Here is a 17,745-nt window from a genome sequence, read left to right on the forward strand (position 1 = left end):
CATAATGATACTGAAAGGAAGCCTAACTGTACTAACTAATCTAATCTCACCATCGAGACCTTTCAGCGTCATCCTTTCTTTGCTAATTGATGTGAGACAATTCCACTATTCTTATCTCATCCTGCATTCTACAGACCTCTTGCAACAGATCGCCAGCGTGGTTAATGCTTTAAACCTTCCCTTACTTTCATGCTCTTTATTTTCCATAATAACATTTTGTTATTTTGACCAATGGCAGTCATTCCTGGCACTGGATTTACTGAGGGTGAAGGGTCAGTGATCAGAGCGGACTGTCCCTGTAGTTCTGTTCCCTACTCTCCACCTCCTGCTCTGTTAGTAACCTCTCAGTCTCCTGGGAATTGCACTGTTCCCAGTTTTGCCGGATTACAGACCTTTACCTTTGGCTGAGCAGACAGTCGATGGTCTGAGGAATATCATTCCCAAATGTCTCATGTCCAAGGTAATAACAATTAATAACGATGTCTGTGTATCCTCCTCTAATCTGTGAAAATCATTGTTGCGGACTGTAGGGACATTTCTTGACCGAAATTGAGGAAGTTTTGAACCAAATCAAACTCCTATGAGTCAAGAAGATGGTCTCGACCCCTTTTTCTTTTCCCTTGAAGGCAATGCAATTGAATTGGTGAAACTTTCAGGCTTGAACCGAAACACAATTTACTTCGCACTGTCGTTGTAACACAAACAAAAAAAAAGTGTGGACTAACCCAACTCTATTGGAAAACTTAATGAAATGAAACATCATTTAACTATGAAACAGCCAATGTTCGAACATTGTAGCTTTTCATAAACCGCACAAATCTGGTCTTCCTGCTACCGGAATGATATTGTGAAACTTGAACGGATTAGGAAAAAGTATAATGTGATGTTTGTAATTCTTAAGCTTTCAAATGGTTTTGAGGTGCGAATGTATTTTAACCTTGAAGAAATTTAATGCATTTAAACCTCCTTCCTGTCCACGATAGAAGCTGTTGGATCTGTTCCGAATTTCCAGCGGCTTCTGTAATTATTTAAGGTTTCTGACGATAGCAATCTCTCACTTTTCGAACAAAACAAAACCAACCTTATGTTGCCAACAATATTCAAATACGCAACGAGCAGCAGCAGAGAGGAAAGCTTCCGAGCAACTTTGCCCAGTTTGTCACGGCAATTGACAAGAACCATTCCCTTGAAAACCCTAAAACAACCTAACAGGTCTGTTTCCGCGCAGAATGCAACATTGGTGCTTAAGACTTTTCCTTTCAAAGCCAGTTGAGAAACCCCAACACTGCGATGGCCGTGAGTCGAACGCGGGTCAACTGCTTGGAAGGCAGCTATGGTCGCCACTACACCACCACCGCGCTAAGAGATGTGCACGCCCTTTTCCCAAACATACATAACAAGGCCATGATCATCACCAACTGCACTGGGGATGAAAGCAGAGCAAGAAATTGCTTGTAAAACGTTAACAGGTCTGAAAACACCAGATTCAGAAGCCTTCAGCTCTTAAGAACAAACACTGGATCCAAAAGGTTCACTTCCCACAAATGCTGCCGGACCTCCTGAGTTTCCCACTAATTTTTGTGCTGTCTCTCAGATCTGCAGTTCTTTTTCTGATAGAAAACAAACGTTTACTCATTGAAGGGGAAATTTGATCAGGTGGTAGTCCACTTCATCCACAGAGATAGATGGGATGGAGCATAGGATCATAAAATTCTTACAGTGCAGAAACAGACTATTCGGCCCATCATGCATCCCACCAAGTCTCACCCTCTACGCTATTCCTGTAACCTCGCATTTCTCATTGCTAACCATGTAACCTACACTCACCTGGACCCCTACGACTATTGAGCGTTGCAAATCCACACTAACCTGCGCATTTTTGGACTGTGTGAGGAAACTGGAGCATCCGGAGGAAACTCACGCAGACACAGGGGGAATGTGCAAACCCCACACAGACAGTCTTAAATCAGAGACGGATCTGGGTAATTGGAGAGGTTTCAAGAGGGAGTGCAGACTGGCGTGTGAATGATGGGCCGAAAGCCTGTTGTCAGTGTTGTAAAAGCTTTACAGTAACATGATTCCCTACATCCAGCATTCAACACAGTTTGCATTTTTTTAATCCGTCCTGTTATTGACATTATTCTGAGTGAAATTTCGAGAGAGGCTGTTTGTGCATTCACTCAGATCTGTGTTTTGCTGGGTCAGGAGCATCATACAAAATAACAACTGGAAGAGGGAGAATTGAATTCCCCCTCCCACTCTGCCGAGGACATGCAGGACCTGGAAATTCTAAATCACCACTCACTCACCGCGCGACGCCTGGAGGAAGATTGCCTGATCTTCCGCTTCAGGAACCTCCAACCTTAGGGCATCAATGTGGCCTTTACCATTTGCCTGATTTCCCCTTCCGACCACATTATCCCAGTTCCATCCTGCCAGCTTGGCATCATCCTCATGGCCTGTCCTACCTGCCAATCTTCCTTCCCACCTATCCGCTCCACCAGTCGTAGGTTTTCAGGTTAGTGTAGGTTATATGGTTAACCATGAGAAATGCGGGGTTACAGGAATAGCGTAGAGGGTGAGACTTGGTGCGATGCATGATGGGCCGAATAGCCTGTTTCTGCACTCTAAGAATTTTATGATCCTATGCTCGATCCCATCTATCTCTGTGGATGAAGTGGACTATCACCTTTACCCCCACATCGATCCATCAATTGCGCACTCAGCTCATTTCTCCGCAGCACCACTCCCTCCCATTTATCTGTCCACACTGGACGCTCCCAGCCTCATTCCTGATGACGGTGTTTTGCTCGAAATATTGTCTCTCCTGCTCCTCAGATGCTTCCTGACCTGCTGTTCTTTTCCTGCATTACTCTAATCTTGACTCTGATCTCCAGCATTTGCAGTCCTCACTTTCACCTCGCATGACTGAATTCCTGCCCCTTACAGATCGAATTGGGTCTCGTGTTTTCATCATGAATTTCATTATGTTTAATATAGTTTATTTTAAAAATCACCACAATATATTGATGCTCTCATGAGCATGTAATGCATTTGGACAGAACAATGCCTCCTTTCTCTGTGAACAAAAAGAATATCAAGGAGTCGGTTTGGAGAATGTTTCCTCTCACAGAAACAGGAATAGCGAGTTGTACTTCTCTCTGAAATAAACACCGGCCATTCAGAGGAATCTGATAAGGTCATGCAACATCTGTTGAGAGAAAGGAAAGTGTGGCTCATGTGTTATGAGAGTAGGGGAATTCAGCAGAGCAGTAGAAAGTTAGGAAAGTAATAATTACTGAACAATTGGAATGGGGATAACGCTAAAGAAAGTATGAGGGGTCTGTACAACCTGTTTAACATGTTCAGTCTGTTCTCGTAGTCTATCCAATCAAAACAAGATTTAGACTTCATATCCAGTTTCCTGTCCAATCCACGTATCCCGTGACTCCCTGAGAAACCAGTTATCTGTGTTTTCCAATCTGAAATGCACTCAGTGAGGGTGCATCAGCAAGCGTCAGGGAGAGAGAATATTACAGACTCAGAGGCCTTAGAGTTAATCGCGCTCTCCTCATCTCATTCCCAATAACCTCCCCCTTACCCTGAGGGTGCAGTCAATAATAACCAAAAGATCTGTAAATGGTGTAACTTTGACACTGACTTCTCTTCACAGATTTGGTCAGACCTGCTGAGCTTTTCCGCAACTCCTGAGACTGTGTTATCGTGTTTCAGATACCCAGAACGACAGGATCAATTTCTCACCATCTACCTTCTGAAGCCTGTTCAGAATTTGATGCATTCAAATGAAATTGTATTTCAATTTTCATGAATATGGACACAATTTATTCAAAAGCTCAGCATTGGAGCACATGGGTTCCAAATAGTTACCTTTGTTTTGTGGTTCATTAATGTGTTTGGCTCATTGCCACTGGGTTATCACGTATTACTCAGATATAATTGTTCTGGAGAAATTGACGATGAGTTAGCGTCTTGAACTGCTGCCATTCATTTTGTCCAGATAAACCCATAATAATGTAAGGGAGGGAGTTCCAGGATTTCCAATGAATAGCACTTGTGGAACTGAGACGTTTTTCCGACCCACGGTGGCGAGCGGCTGGATGTGGAAATTTCACCTGGTGTCCTGTGTCTCTGCTGTGCTCAGTGTTCCATGCGATAATGCCCTGATTCTGGAAGCTGCGCTGTGAGGAAATTTGGGGAGTTTCGACAGTGTAATCTTGTCTGTGGTACACTCCAATGCTACTGAGTGTGGGTGGTGGAGACAGAGAATATTTGTGACTGTGGTGCTGATCCAGCTGCACTGCAAGTTAATTCTACCTAATTATGGAGAACATACCTACTTGCCATCATCATCATCATTCCATTTCACAGTTTGATATCACTCCATTTCACTGTCACGCTCACTCTCCTGCACAGTCCCATTGTCCCGTTCACTCCCTCGCACACTCCCCCACCATCATGCTCACTCTCCCGCACACTCCCATTGTCCTGTTCACTCCCTCACACACTCCCCCGCTGTCACGCTCACCCTTCCGCACACTCCCATTGACCCGTTCACACCCTCGCACACTCCCTGACTGTCATGCTCACTCTCCCGCACACTCCCATTGTCCTGTTCACTCCCTCACACACTCCCCCGCTGTCACGCTCACCCTTCCGCACACTCCCATTGACCCGTTCACACCCTCGCACACTCCCTGACTGTCATGCTCACTCTCCCGCACACTCCCAACGTCCTGTTCACTCCCTCGCACACTCCCCCACCATCATGCTCACTCTCCTACACACTCCCATTGTCCCATTCACTCCCTCGCACACTCCCCCCCGTCACGCTCACTCGCCCGTGCACTCCCATTGTCCTGTTCAATTCCTCGCACACTACCCCACCATCAGGCTCACTCTCCCGCACACTCCCATTGTGCCATTCACTCCCTTGCACACTCCCCCACCGTCACGCTCCCTCTCCCACACACTCCCATTGTGCCGTTCACTCCCTCACACACTCCCCCAAAATCACGCTCACTCACCCGCCCACTCCCATTTTCCTGTTCACTCCCCTGCACACGCCCCCAACATCACGGTCACTCTCCCGCAAACTCCCATTGTCCCATTCACTCCCTCGCATCCGCCCCCACTGTCACGCTCACTCTCCCGCACACTCCAATTGTCCCATTCACTCCCTCGCACACGCCCCCACCATCACACTCCCTCTCCCAAACACTCCCATTGTCCCATTCACGCCCTCGCACACGCCCCCACCATCACACTCCCTCTCCCAAACACTCCCATTGTCCCATTCACTCCCCTGCACACTCCCCCACCATCACATTCACTCTCCCACACACTCCCATTGTCCCATTCACTCCCTCGCACACTCCCCCACCATCACGCTCCCTCTCCCAAAAACTCCCATTGTCCATTTACTTCCCTGCACACGTCCCCACCGTCACTCTCACTTCCTCACACTCTCCCCCTCAGTCATGCTCTCTCCCCCAAACATTACCCCGCCATCATGCTCACTCCCTCGCACACTCCCCCAGCATCACACTCACATGCCCACACAGTCTCCTACCATCACACCCCTCACACACCTGAAACTGAGCTCCTGACAGTTGATCCCCTCTAAATGACCTTTAACCCCATCCCCATTCTATTCCCTGAGTAACAGACAGTATGTCCCAAACAATGTGTTCTGTTTGTGATATCTTGTTGTACCAGTCTCAGCCACAGCCTACAGTGCCACTTCACCTGTTACCCCCAGTAACGGCTGGTGTTCTCACACCCACTATGTCCCCAAGCAATGGCGTTTGGCCCAAGCTCTATATAGTTGCCCTTGCAATGGCCTGACATGCCGTCCCAATCTCTGTTCCCTAACATCGGCCTGACAACCCTCTTCTGTTCCCCCAGCACCTAAGGATTGGAGGAAGACAGTAACATTGGGAGGTTATGATTGCAAGATGGAGAGAGAGTGAATGAGATTGGGGAAGGCAAGGACAGTGGAATTGAATGGAAGGGATATATGGAGGGAGAAGGATAAAGGGAGCAAGGTGAATTCTGCTGAGAGCTAGGTTGAAGTGGGAGACCCAGAGGGGAAAGTAAGGACAGAGGGAGTTAAATACGGCTCCTGAGCTCAGGATGCGATGCCCTCCCCTTCCCTGAGGCCCAGGACTCGGGGCTGAGTCCGTCTCTCTCCAGCTCAGCTTCTCCAACATAAAGACACACAACAACATCGGTCACTCTGCTGCTCGGCACGCTTTAATCAACATTTTTATTTCTTACAAATGGAAGTGATGGATACAGTCAGTGGGATGATGCCTTTTCGCACTGTCCCCTGAGTTGTGAGAAACATTGAAATGTTTCCCTGTAACCATCCTGGGGGATAAGGTTGGACAAACCAGCGCTACCCTCAGTCTGTTCCCATAGCGACAGGCTGCTCCATCGCTGAAACACTGAACTGAATTGAGAAAATCCCGGATGGATTGATTAATGAGGGAATTTGATGGATGGATGGATTTGGGTGAAGGGATATTTCAGCACATTCTTCAGCTGCTGCCTGAACTTAGTCGGGGTCACGGCATAAATCGCGGTGTTTGTGCAGCAACTGAGGAGCTGCAGCATGGAGCCCAATTCCTGCACAAACCAATCGAGAGACACAGACTCATACCCAACATACAACATCCGGTTCCATATAGAAAACATCATTAACGTTGACCATAACAGGATGAAATTGGCCGAGATCACAAACAGTAAAATAATGGATTTTTTTCGGTTTCTCATTTCAGTGTCAGACTGAGCGTCCCCATTGGTGTGAGCACGGAGTCTCCTGCGGGCTCTGCTGGTCACTAAAATGTGTCTGACGGTGAGAACATTGAGCAGCAGAATCAGGAGAAATGGGACACACGGGGTTAGAATGTGGTGGAGGGACTCGATTGTGACCCAGACTCTGGATAATAGAACGGCGTCTGTTACCTCACAAAACCAGGGGACGTTCACCAGCCGATACCGAGCCTTGAGCATAAAATACCAGGAAATGTTCTTTAAACAGCTCAGCACAGTCACTGCTCCCAGAACCACAGCCGCCGTTTTCTCACTGCAATATTTACTTTTCAGCTTCTGGCAACAAATGGCCACAAACCGATCAAAGGTGAAAGTGACGGTGAACCAGACAGAGCAGTCAGTGGCTGCATAAAGCAGGACGGCGTGGATATTACACACGGGGACGGAGTCCCTCAGGAAATAAAACTGTTCCCGATAAACATTAGGAATGTGTCTCAGGATCAGGTCGAGGATAATGACCAGGAGATCCGCCGCTGCCATGGCCCCCAGGTAACGTCTGACACATGGAGACAGTCCACAATCTTTATAAAGCAGGACGTAGATGGTCACTACGTTAACTGTGAGGAAGGAAAACAAACCCATTATCCATCAGCCTGGAGGCAAAGGGACCCGTTTGATCGGGGACCCAGTGAGATTTTCAAATGTGTCCCTGTATTCAGGGATTTATTAAAATAATTGGAGCTGGAATAACAAATGGGAAGGTCGGAATTACTGACAAAAATGTGACATCAACCACAAGAAACCCTCCCTCCCCAAACACACAGAGACACATCCATAAGGACAGGTGGTTTCTAGAACATTCCCACACACTCGATCACTCGAGAGCAGACACAGGTCACTCCTTCCCAGTTCCTAATACGGACGGAACGTTCCTGTCCTGAAGGATTCTCTCCCAGTTTCCTGAAGACAAACGGAGTTTGGGAATTCCTGTCTTTTGGTCTAAATTGTGGTCGATCCTGTGTCGTGGAGAAATGTAAACGCAGGGAAAACGTATTCACCCCTTTAACTGCCTGAGTGGCCTTCGGAACAGTGTCTCCTTCTCCCTGGAACGGGATCTCTTCCCTCGGGATCTTATCGTTTGTTCAATTCACTGACGTCCGGCCGTTCACAAACAATGTCAGGGACAGAACGTTCCGGGGAATGTCAGTTATAGAACGTCAGGGACAGAACGTTCCGGGGAATGTCAGTTATAGAATGTCAGGGACAGAACGTTCCGGGGAATGTCAGTTATAGAATGTTGGGGACAGAACGTTCTGGGGAATGGCAGTTATAGAATGTCGGGGATAGAACATTCTGGGGAATGGCAGTTATAGAATGTTGGGGACGGAATGTTCCCGGGAACTCCTTGACCTGTCCATGACCTTCCCCAATCCACCCCACCCTCCTCTCTGACCTATCACCTCTCCCCCTGTAAAGCGGGAGCCATCCCACCCCCCCCCCCCCCCCCCCGCAGCATGTAGGACTAAGTACACCGACACAGTGCGTTGATCTGTAACCCAGGAGCAGTTACCCTCCCAGCATGTAGGAGTGTGTACCCCATCCCTGTGCATTCATCAGTAACCCAGGAGCAGTTACCCTCCCAGCATGTAGGACTGTGTACCCCATCCCTGTGCATTCATCAGTAACCCAGGAGCAGTTACCCTCCCAGCATGTAGGAGTGTGTACACCGCCCCAGCACATTGATCTGTAACCCAACAGCAGTTACCCTCCCAGCATGTCGGACTGTGTACCCCACCCCAGTGCATTGCTCGGCAACACTGTGCTAGACCCCTGCCCAGTGTGGGGAAACTTGCAGCCCATTCTGTAACTGACAGGATGTACAGCTCCCACCCATTTACAGCTCCATATCCCCATTGTTGCCCTGACAAGGGGGTTTTGTGGGTGTGAACCTCACTGCCAGAGAGAGATGGTGAGGGAATCAGTTTAAATATCACCACATGGGAGGGGTTTGGGGTATAGACAGAGAAGGGGGAGACTGAGAGACAGTGTCATGGAAGGATGTGTTCCCAGGTTTCAGAATGCTGAAATGTAGACACTTCGATAGCATCCTGTAACATGAGCCTGTCTTCCCAGGAAAGATGGGCAAATGGGATATTTGAGCATTTGCACTACAGCTTTGTAAATGGGAGTTGTTTCAACAGAATCTATGACTCACCGGGCTGAATCAAACAAAAAACTGTCTCAGTGACATTATCCCTTAGTCTGACAGAACGATTATCTGCACGATGCTGAGCTAGTTTCCTGGTGATATCGGATCAAACTCACCTCATTAACAACCCAGCCCATCCCATGGTGTCCCTCTTATTCAATACCAGCCCGATTCTCCCACCCATCATGGCTGGAGGTACTCACCATCTCCCGGGCGACCCTGGATATTCATTGTTCCCTGACACTGGGGCAATCTATAAAAGGCCAATGAGCACATGGTTGCGCTTTCTCAGTTAGGAGCTGCCCTGCGCAGTTTAACCTGTGCATGGGGGAATAAGAGACAATTACACTGCGGTTTGTCGACAGGGGCACGGAGGTCCTGGTGGATGTGCTAGTACAGAGGGGGACCATTCTCTTCCCAGAGGGGGCCACACCACCTGACCCACTGATCATGGTCTGAGCTCCCCACCCAGCTCAGTGCAGTATCTGGGGTCTGAGGAAATGCCCAGCAATACAGGACAAGCATCAATAACCTTCCCCACTCTGTCGGGATAAGGGTCACCGTATTCTGTCTGCTCCCTCACACTCCCTGTATAACAGGTAAAGCACCATCCCACCCCGCCGTGATCTCTCTCTCCCTCTCTCTCCCACTCTCTATCCCTCTCTCTCTCTCTCCCTCTCTCTCTCCCCTTGTCTTCCTCCTCCCTCCACTTTAACGACCCCCCCCCCCCACGTTAATAACACTGCATGGATACAACACTGTGAACTGATTCCCTCCAGACCCCTCACCATGTCCCCGTCCCCTTCACCTAAACCAGCACTAACAGCAAGGACACCCACTCCCACCCTCACTCCCTCTCTCCCTTTCTCCTATTTCAGGAGAAACAGCCTGGAATAGGTCAGAAAGTGCCAAGCCGGGTGGTGGAGTGCCCGATATCCGTTCCCTCACCCCCCCTCCCCCCGCCATGTGGGGAGGACCCTGGTAGGAGCTGGAGAGGACCGGGACGCCTTGTGTGGAGATTCTGAAACATCCATGTCCCACCGACCGAGTAAGGAGCAATGTTCAGCGAAGGGCAATTCTCACTTTAAACCCACTGGCAGCTCCGTTTCCCCCCGGCACAACTTAGAATCTGTGGCCCTGATGCCGTCTCCCTTTTGTGTTGAGCTGGTACAAATGGATTCCCCACGGTCTCGGTGGGCAGGAGGGTGGGCTCACAACACATCGTCACCTCCACCTCCCAGGAAGGGAGCACAGAGACTCCCTCCTACACCTCCCCTGTAAACAGCTCAGATACTGAAACTAATCTGTGATAGTTACTGCTCTCCCCACTTGTCCTGATATCTTCAACAATCTGTGCTCATATACACCCAGAGCCCTCTGCTCATGCAACCCCTTTATTATGGTACGGCCTGTATTAAACTGCCTTTCAATGTCCTTCCTACCACAGTACATCACCTCACACTGCTCTGCATTGATCCCCATCTGCCTTATAACTGAACACTACACCAACGTGTCACTGTCCTGTTAGAGTTCCACACTGTCTTCCATTGATTTCAGAGTTCTTCCAGGTTCGGTGCCATCTACAAACATTGCGATTGAAATCGTGTCACAGTCCCTATGAAACACCTGAAATCCTGCCCCACACACACAAGTCTGAGCAAGTGAAATACTGATATATTCCCACGGACAGAGTCGAATAATGACATGCTGTCAATGGAGCAACAGAAGTCCTGACACATACCAGACAGAGTAGATTAATTATTGACAAACCACAGAGCAAGAGAAATCCGGTTAGGTCCCACTTATCCACTTCATCAGAGTATAATGTGATGAAGTTGAAAGTGTGTACTGTACTTTTAAGAGAGGGAATGCTGTTTTGAACTGAGAGCTTACAAGCACCTGTGGTATGAGAGGGTGGCAGACCCAGAAACAGTATATTGTTATAGAGCTGGAGTCGGGTAATAAGCAGTTAAGGGAAAGAGGGTCCCTGAGTTGTGAATAGTTGATGGAAAATGGTCACTTTCAGAGTGAAAAAAATAAATTGATGTTTTTATTTAAACAGTGGAATTTGGGAGTTCTCTGTTCCTCATATTTCAATAGTTTACGAGGCAAATTGAGCATTTCTTTATGTTTCATTTAACTTACCAGATGAGCTTCACGCCATGTCCTAACAATTCCTGTCAGTGTATGTGTGTGTCTGTGTGTGGGGCAGGTCTTGCAGTCTCTGTGGTGCTTAAAGTGATGCAATGCCACCCTCTGCTGGCCTCCCCACGCCACTGAAAGGCATTGGCAGAGGGTGAAAACCAACAGGGATTCATTCAGAGAGGGGGAGGGAGAGAGCAGCTGCTCACAGCACCATCCAAACTGATGTCTTATACATGTACTGATATAAATGTCCTTTAAACGTTGTAACTGTCCCTGCTTTCACCACTTGCTCTGCAAGTTCATTCCACACACAAGCCAGATTCTGTCTAAAATAATTAACTCTTATGACTTTTGTAAATCTTTTTCCTCGCACCTTAAAATATCCCTCAGTTTTGAATCCCCAACTCTTGGGAAAAGACATCAGCCCTTCAGCTTATCTGTACCCCTCATTATTTTGTAAACTTCTGTGAAGTTACCCCTTAACCTCATCCTCTCCAGTGAAAAAAGTCCCAGCATACCCAGCCTCTCCTTATCGCTCACTCCCTGCATTCCCAACAACATCCAAGTTCATCTGTTCTCAATCCTCTCCAGCTTAATAATATCAAGGTCAATAATATCAAAGTGAATAGTCAAGGTATTTTCTAAGGGAAGGGTAGACCAAAACTAGAGGGCAGAGGTTTAAGGTGAGAGGGGAAACATTAAAGCGACCTAAAGGGCAGCTTTTACACCCAGAGGGTGGTGTGCCTATGGAATGAGCGGGCAGGGTGACCAGACTGGACACAGTATTCCAGAAGAGGTCTAAGCAATGTCCTGTACATCCTCAACATGACATCCCCATTCCGATACTCAAAGGGTCTGACCAATGAAAACAAGTGTGTTAAACACCTTCTTAACCGTACTATCTATATGAGATGCAAATTTTAAAGAATTATACCTGACGGCCTAGGTGTCTATTCTACAACACTGCCAAAGGCTCTACTTTGAATTGTATAGGTCCTGCTGTTGTTTGATTTACCAAATCCAATACCGCACATTAATCCATACTAAACTCCATCAGCCACCCCTCAGCCCAGTGTGTGATATTACTGTCATCTCCCCCTCCCCTTCAATTTTAAAATGCCCATCCCTCTCCAGGAGGCCTGCACACTCCGGCCTTGATTTTCACAAAGACCCTGAGCTTGATTTGCCTTGTGTGGTTAGGGGGAGGAGGGACAGATTGCAGACACAGTCAGTGGGGAGGAGAGGCTGGACAGTAATCACCGGCCTGGTGTCATTTCATGGTTTTAGGAAAAGGGGAGTCGCACGTTAGAGGTGGGCAAGAGTGATCGGTGTTTGGGGGTCAGAAATTAAGATCTTCCTTCGTCTCTGCTGTTCATTAATAAATATCCATTTGAGACCCTTCATTGGGCAGAGTGTTTCTGCAGGATTTCTTTCCGAAATATTGCAGACTACAGATACTAGCAATTAATCAATTGCATAGCACGTCACTCAATATCCTACAGTTGAGACAAATATCTTGCATTTGTTTAACAATACAAAGGGTTTTGTGTAGTTCAGTAATGGGAACCTGATTATAATAAATCCACACCGAACTGAAAGTGGGCACTAAAATATGACCCAAAATCTGGGTATGGCAGTGTGGTGGGTAGTGTCCCTGTCTCTGAGCCAGAACTCTGGATTTGATTCCAATTCCTGAACTTGTGTGGTAGTGTTCCTAGCTCTGGACTATAAATCCTGGATTTAAGTCCTGCCTGTTGCAGAGGTATGTCACATCATGTCAGGACAGTCTGATGAACAAACACACAGGAGAATAATGTTACAGCTTCATGGGTATTGCTGAGTGATGAGAGTCCCTCCCTCTGGGCACAAAGGTCTCGGTGTAAATCCCACAGAAGTTTCTCATGATAAATCAGAACAAACTGATTAAAATGGATTTAGAATTGTGACTTGATGGATAAGGGAGCGGTGTCAGTATTGAATTTCAGAATTTAGGCCCGGGATGACTGAAAGTACAGCTATTCGTGATCATTGGAGTCACATTTCGCAGCAGTAGTGGTTTATAAAATCAAAATGGCCATGGATAGGGTGAGTAGTCAGGGTTTGTCCCCAGGTTAGGGGCGTCCAAAACTAGAGGGCATTGTTTGAAAGTGAGAGGGGAAAGATTTTGATGAGGCCTAAAGGAAACAATTTCACACAGAGGGTGGTGTGCATATAGAATGAGCTGCCAGAGGAAGTGGTGGAGGCTGGTACAACTACAGCATGTAAAAGGCATCTGGGTACTGACAGACCTGCCGAGCTTTTCCAGAAATTTCTGCATTTGTTAAAAAATGCAGTCATTTTAAAACAGGTATTCTGAATATATTAAATATTTTATTTTTTAATGACGCAGGGCCATGTAAACATATTTCAAATCAGTCAAGACCATTTTCTGCTAAGGGTATTGCTCTGTCTATGACAGCAGCAATGATGCACCTACATGGAACAGGGAATGTGATGGAGACATAGTTTGGACAATGTACAAGGAGACCTCACATGGTCCAGTTTGGGAGAGGATGACATTACTGTGTGATTCAGCTCAGAGAGGGAGAAAATGTAACCTGCCTGAGAAGGAATTGCCTATCACACACTCTCTTCTTCGTTGTTCCTCATCACAGCAATGTGTGCAAGCTATAAAAAAAATTCTTCAGTCATCGTTACTTTTATAGAATCACTGCAGTGTTGAAACAGGCCCTTCGGCCTAACAAGTCAATACCAACCTTCCCAACCGATTTCCCTATATTTGCCCCTGACTAATGCACCTAACCTAGAAATCCCTGCACACTACAGACAATTTAACATGACAATCCACCGAACCTACACAGTTTGTGGGAGGAAAGTAGATCACCAATTAGAAGCTCTTACAGATAAGGGGAGAATGTGCAAACTCCACACAGACAATCACCCAAGGCTGGAATCGAACCCAAGCCCCTGCTGCTGTGAAGCAGCAATGCTGCCCACCGTGCTGCCCTTTGGGTGCTCCCTGACCAGAATTTACTGGAGTCTACTCACTGCCTAAAGCAAAGGGAATTCAGCCAAATCCAACTCTCCCAGGATGAAATCCCATTGCTAGCAGCTGTGTGTGTACAATATCTTCAGAAGCAGAATAACGTTTTGGACAATCTCAATTTTTACTTTTGTCATGAGTTCCAATAATATCTGGACAATGTTCTTTCAAATTAAATTGCAGAAATTTTGTTAATCGGTGTGTGTTTGTGTTTGCATGTGTGTGTTTGTGTGTACGTTTGTTTGTGTGTTTGTGTGTTTGTGTTTAGAAAGGGAAATATTAGACCTTAAGACATAGGAGTGGAAGTAAGGCCATTCGGTCCATCGAGTCCACTCAGCCATTTAATCATGGCTGATGGGCATTTCAACTCCACTTACCCGCATTCTCCCCGTAGCCCTTAATTCCTTGTGACATCAAGAATTTATCAATCTCTGCCTTGAAGACATTTATCGTCCCAGCCTCCACTGCACTCTGTGGCAATGAATTCCACAGGCCTACCACTCTCTGGCTGAAGAAATGTTTCCGCATTTCTGTTCTGAATTTACCCCTTCTCATTCTAAGGTGTAACGGAAACAATTTCTTAGCGTCCACCCTTTCCAAGCCATTGATTATATAATTGCAATATCCAAACAGTTTGCCATTCATCTTTCCACCATAGTTTGAGTAACATTGCTCTGGATCATAAACGTGTTGTTTTAGCAGATTAAAGAAACTAGCCTGACTTGTTCCTAAAACTGACCCTGACCCAGTCTGAGAACGATATCATCGGCCATATCACTAACCTGGTTACAGTTAATATTTGTTGTGAGCAGTGGAGGTGTGGGACTAGAAAATGAAACAGTGACCCCAAAAGCCGGGGAACTATAATCCAGTGAGCCTGCTGTCAGTGGTGGGTAAGTTGTTGGAGGGGTTTCTGAGGGATAGCATTTACATACATTTGGGAAGGCAAGGGCTGATCGGGGTAGACAACGTGTCTTTCTGCATGGGAAATCATGTCTCATTAATTTGGTTGAGTTTTTTGAAGAGGTGACAAAGAAGATTGATGAAGCCAGTTTGGTAGACGTTGTCTATATGGACTTCAACAAGGTGTTCATTTAAACAACAAAGAACAAAGAATATCTACAGCCCAGGAATAGGCCCTTCACCCTCCAAGCCTGAGCCGATCCAAATGTACTGTCTAAATCTGTCGCCCAATTCCTAAGCATCTGCATTACTCTGCTCCCCACCTACTCATACATCTGTCCAGATGCATCTTAAAAGAATCTACCGTGCCTGCCTCTACCACCAATGCTGGCAACACGTTCCAAATGCCCACCACTCTCTGTGTGAAGTACTTACCATATGTATCCCCCTTAAACATTCCACCTCCCACTTTGAAAGCATGACCTCTCATTCTTGAATCCTTCACCCTGGGAAAAAGCTTGTCTCTATCCACCCTGTCTATACCCTTCATGATTTTGCAAACCTTAATCAAGTCCCCCCTCAATCTCCTTTTATCTAGTGAAAATAACCCTAACCTACTCAGCCTCTCTTCACAGCTGATATTTCATTCTGATTGGTAGACAGATTAGTAAGTTTCAGTCACATAAGATACAGAGGAAGCTCGTCACAATTGGCTTGAAGGAAGAGGGATATTTTTCAGCCTGGAGGCTTGTGAGCAGCAATGTGCTGCAAGAATCAGTACTGAGTTCACTGCATTTCATCATTTATGTAAAGGATTTAGATGTGAATATTGGGGCCATAGTTAGTAAATTTACAGATGACATCAGAAAGGTGGTGTAGTAGATTATCTCAGAGTACAACAAGACCACAATTAGATGGGACAAAGGGGCAAGGAGTGACAGATGAAGTTTAATTTAGATAAATACGAGGTTTTGTATTTTGTGAACGCACACCAGGCCAGGAATTATACACTTAATGAGAAGGTCCTGGGGCGTGTTGTAGAACAAAGGGACATAGGACTGCAGGTATATTGTTCCTTGAATGTGGAATCGCAGGTAGACAGAGTGGTGCAGAACACATTTGGCACATTTGCCTTAATCAGTCAGAGTATTGAGTATAGGAATTGTGGTGGGATGTTGTATCTGTACGGGACGTTGTGAGGCCACTTTAAGAATACTGCGTACAACTCGGTTTTCTGCAGAAATAACTTACCCAGATGTTCCAGGACTGGAGGTTTGAGCTTGAGGGAGAGGCTGATTAGGTTGAGGTGCTTTCTCCTGGAGTGTCAGAGGCTGAAGGGTGACATTATAGAGGTTTATAAAACCATCAGGGGCATGGATATTCTGAACAGCCACGTTCTGCTCTCCAGGTTAGGGGAGTCCAGAACAAGAGGGCATTGGTTGAAGGGGAGAGGGCGAATGATTTAGAAGGGACCTGAAGATAAATGTTTCACAGAGAGAGTGGTGTGTGTACAGAAAGTGCTGTCAGAGGAAGTGCTGAAGGCGGTTACAATCTCACATTTAAAAAGTATCTGAAAGAGGAGGGATATTTACCAAATGCTGGCAAATGGGACTGGATCAGATTTGATATCTGATCGGAATGAACAGATTGGACAAACGGGTCTGTTTCCATTCTGCATGACTCTCTGATTCTATAAGAAGGATGTTGAATAATTCTTAAAGGACCTTTCAAGTGGGAATTCTCTTCAGTGGAAGTTAATTGTGCCTCTATGTTCACATTGATTGAAAGCTGCATCAGTTAAATATTTGACAGAGAAGTGAGTCATGGATAATGGGATATAGACAGGAAAGTGGGGCTGAGACCCCAACCTGATCAGCCACAATCTTACTGCCTGGTGGAGAAGGCTCAAAGTATCTAATGACCCACTCCTGCTCCTCAGTCCAATGTTCCTGTGTTCCATTCAGCCCCTAATACCTGCTAGACAGGAACAGTTGGAGGCTACTTACTCCTATAATCTGGTGCACAGAAACAGAGGAGACCATTCAGCCTCTCAATACTGTCACACATGCTTTGAAGTGATTTGGGAAGTGTAATTGGAAAATCCAGGCACAGGTATGAAAGAGGCCCCTCATCTCTCTTCACAGAGCTTCTCCTCTCTGCAACTTGTGCTTCATTTGTTGGTCATGTTGTAGACCCAGATTCACTGTGAATACAGCCCCCATACCTCAACCAGAGTTGGCTCACAAAATCCTCTGGTCTCCCTTACTGCAATATTCAGTAATTGCACCTTCATGAAAATAACACCCACTAACTCTCCAATAACAGAATGTGAGAACATCAGGAACAGGAACAGATCGTTCACCCCCCAAGCCTGCCTTGCCCTTCACTAAGATCATGACTGATCTGCTCTTGGTCTCAAATTCTCTTTCAAACCCAATTCTTCATAGCCCTCACCGCTCTGTCAGGTCAATATCCATCTCCCTCCTCTTCAAATACTTTCAGTCATCTAGCTTCCCGAACACTCTTGAGAACAGAAACCCTGACATTCAATCCCACCTGTTTGAAGAAAACACTTGATGCTCCTATATCATGGCCTATTGATATGAACAAAAGAGGTTGAGACAAGGGTTCAGGTAAAAATGACTGGCCC

General features: G+C 46.5%; 1 long non-coding RNA gene across 1 annotated transcript in view; it reads left to right on the plus strand.

Annotated features, from left to right (window-relative positions):
- LOC140470141 (uncharacterized) overlaps positions 1 to 17,745 on the plus strand; it is a 766,637-nt gene that overhangs the window by 199,105 nt on the left and 549,787 nt on the right. The gene's annotated exons all lie outside the window — the stretch shown is intronic.

This window comes from Chiloscyllium punctatum, chromosome 50, assembly GCF_047496795.1.
Source record: "Chiloscyllium punctatum isolate Juve2018m chromosome 50, sChiPun1.3, whole genome shotgun sequence".
Lineage (NCBI taxonomy): Eukaryota > Metazoa > Chordata > Chondrichthyes > Orectolobiformes > Hemiscylliidae > Chiloscyllium > Chiloscyllium punctatum.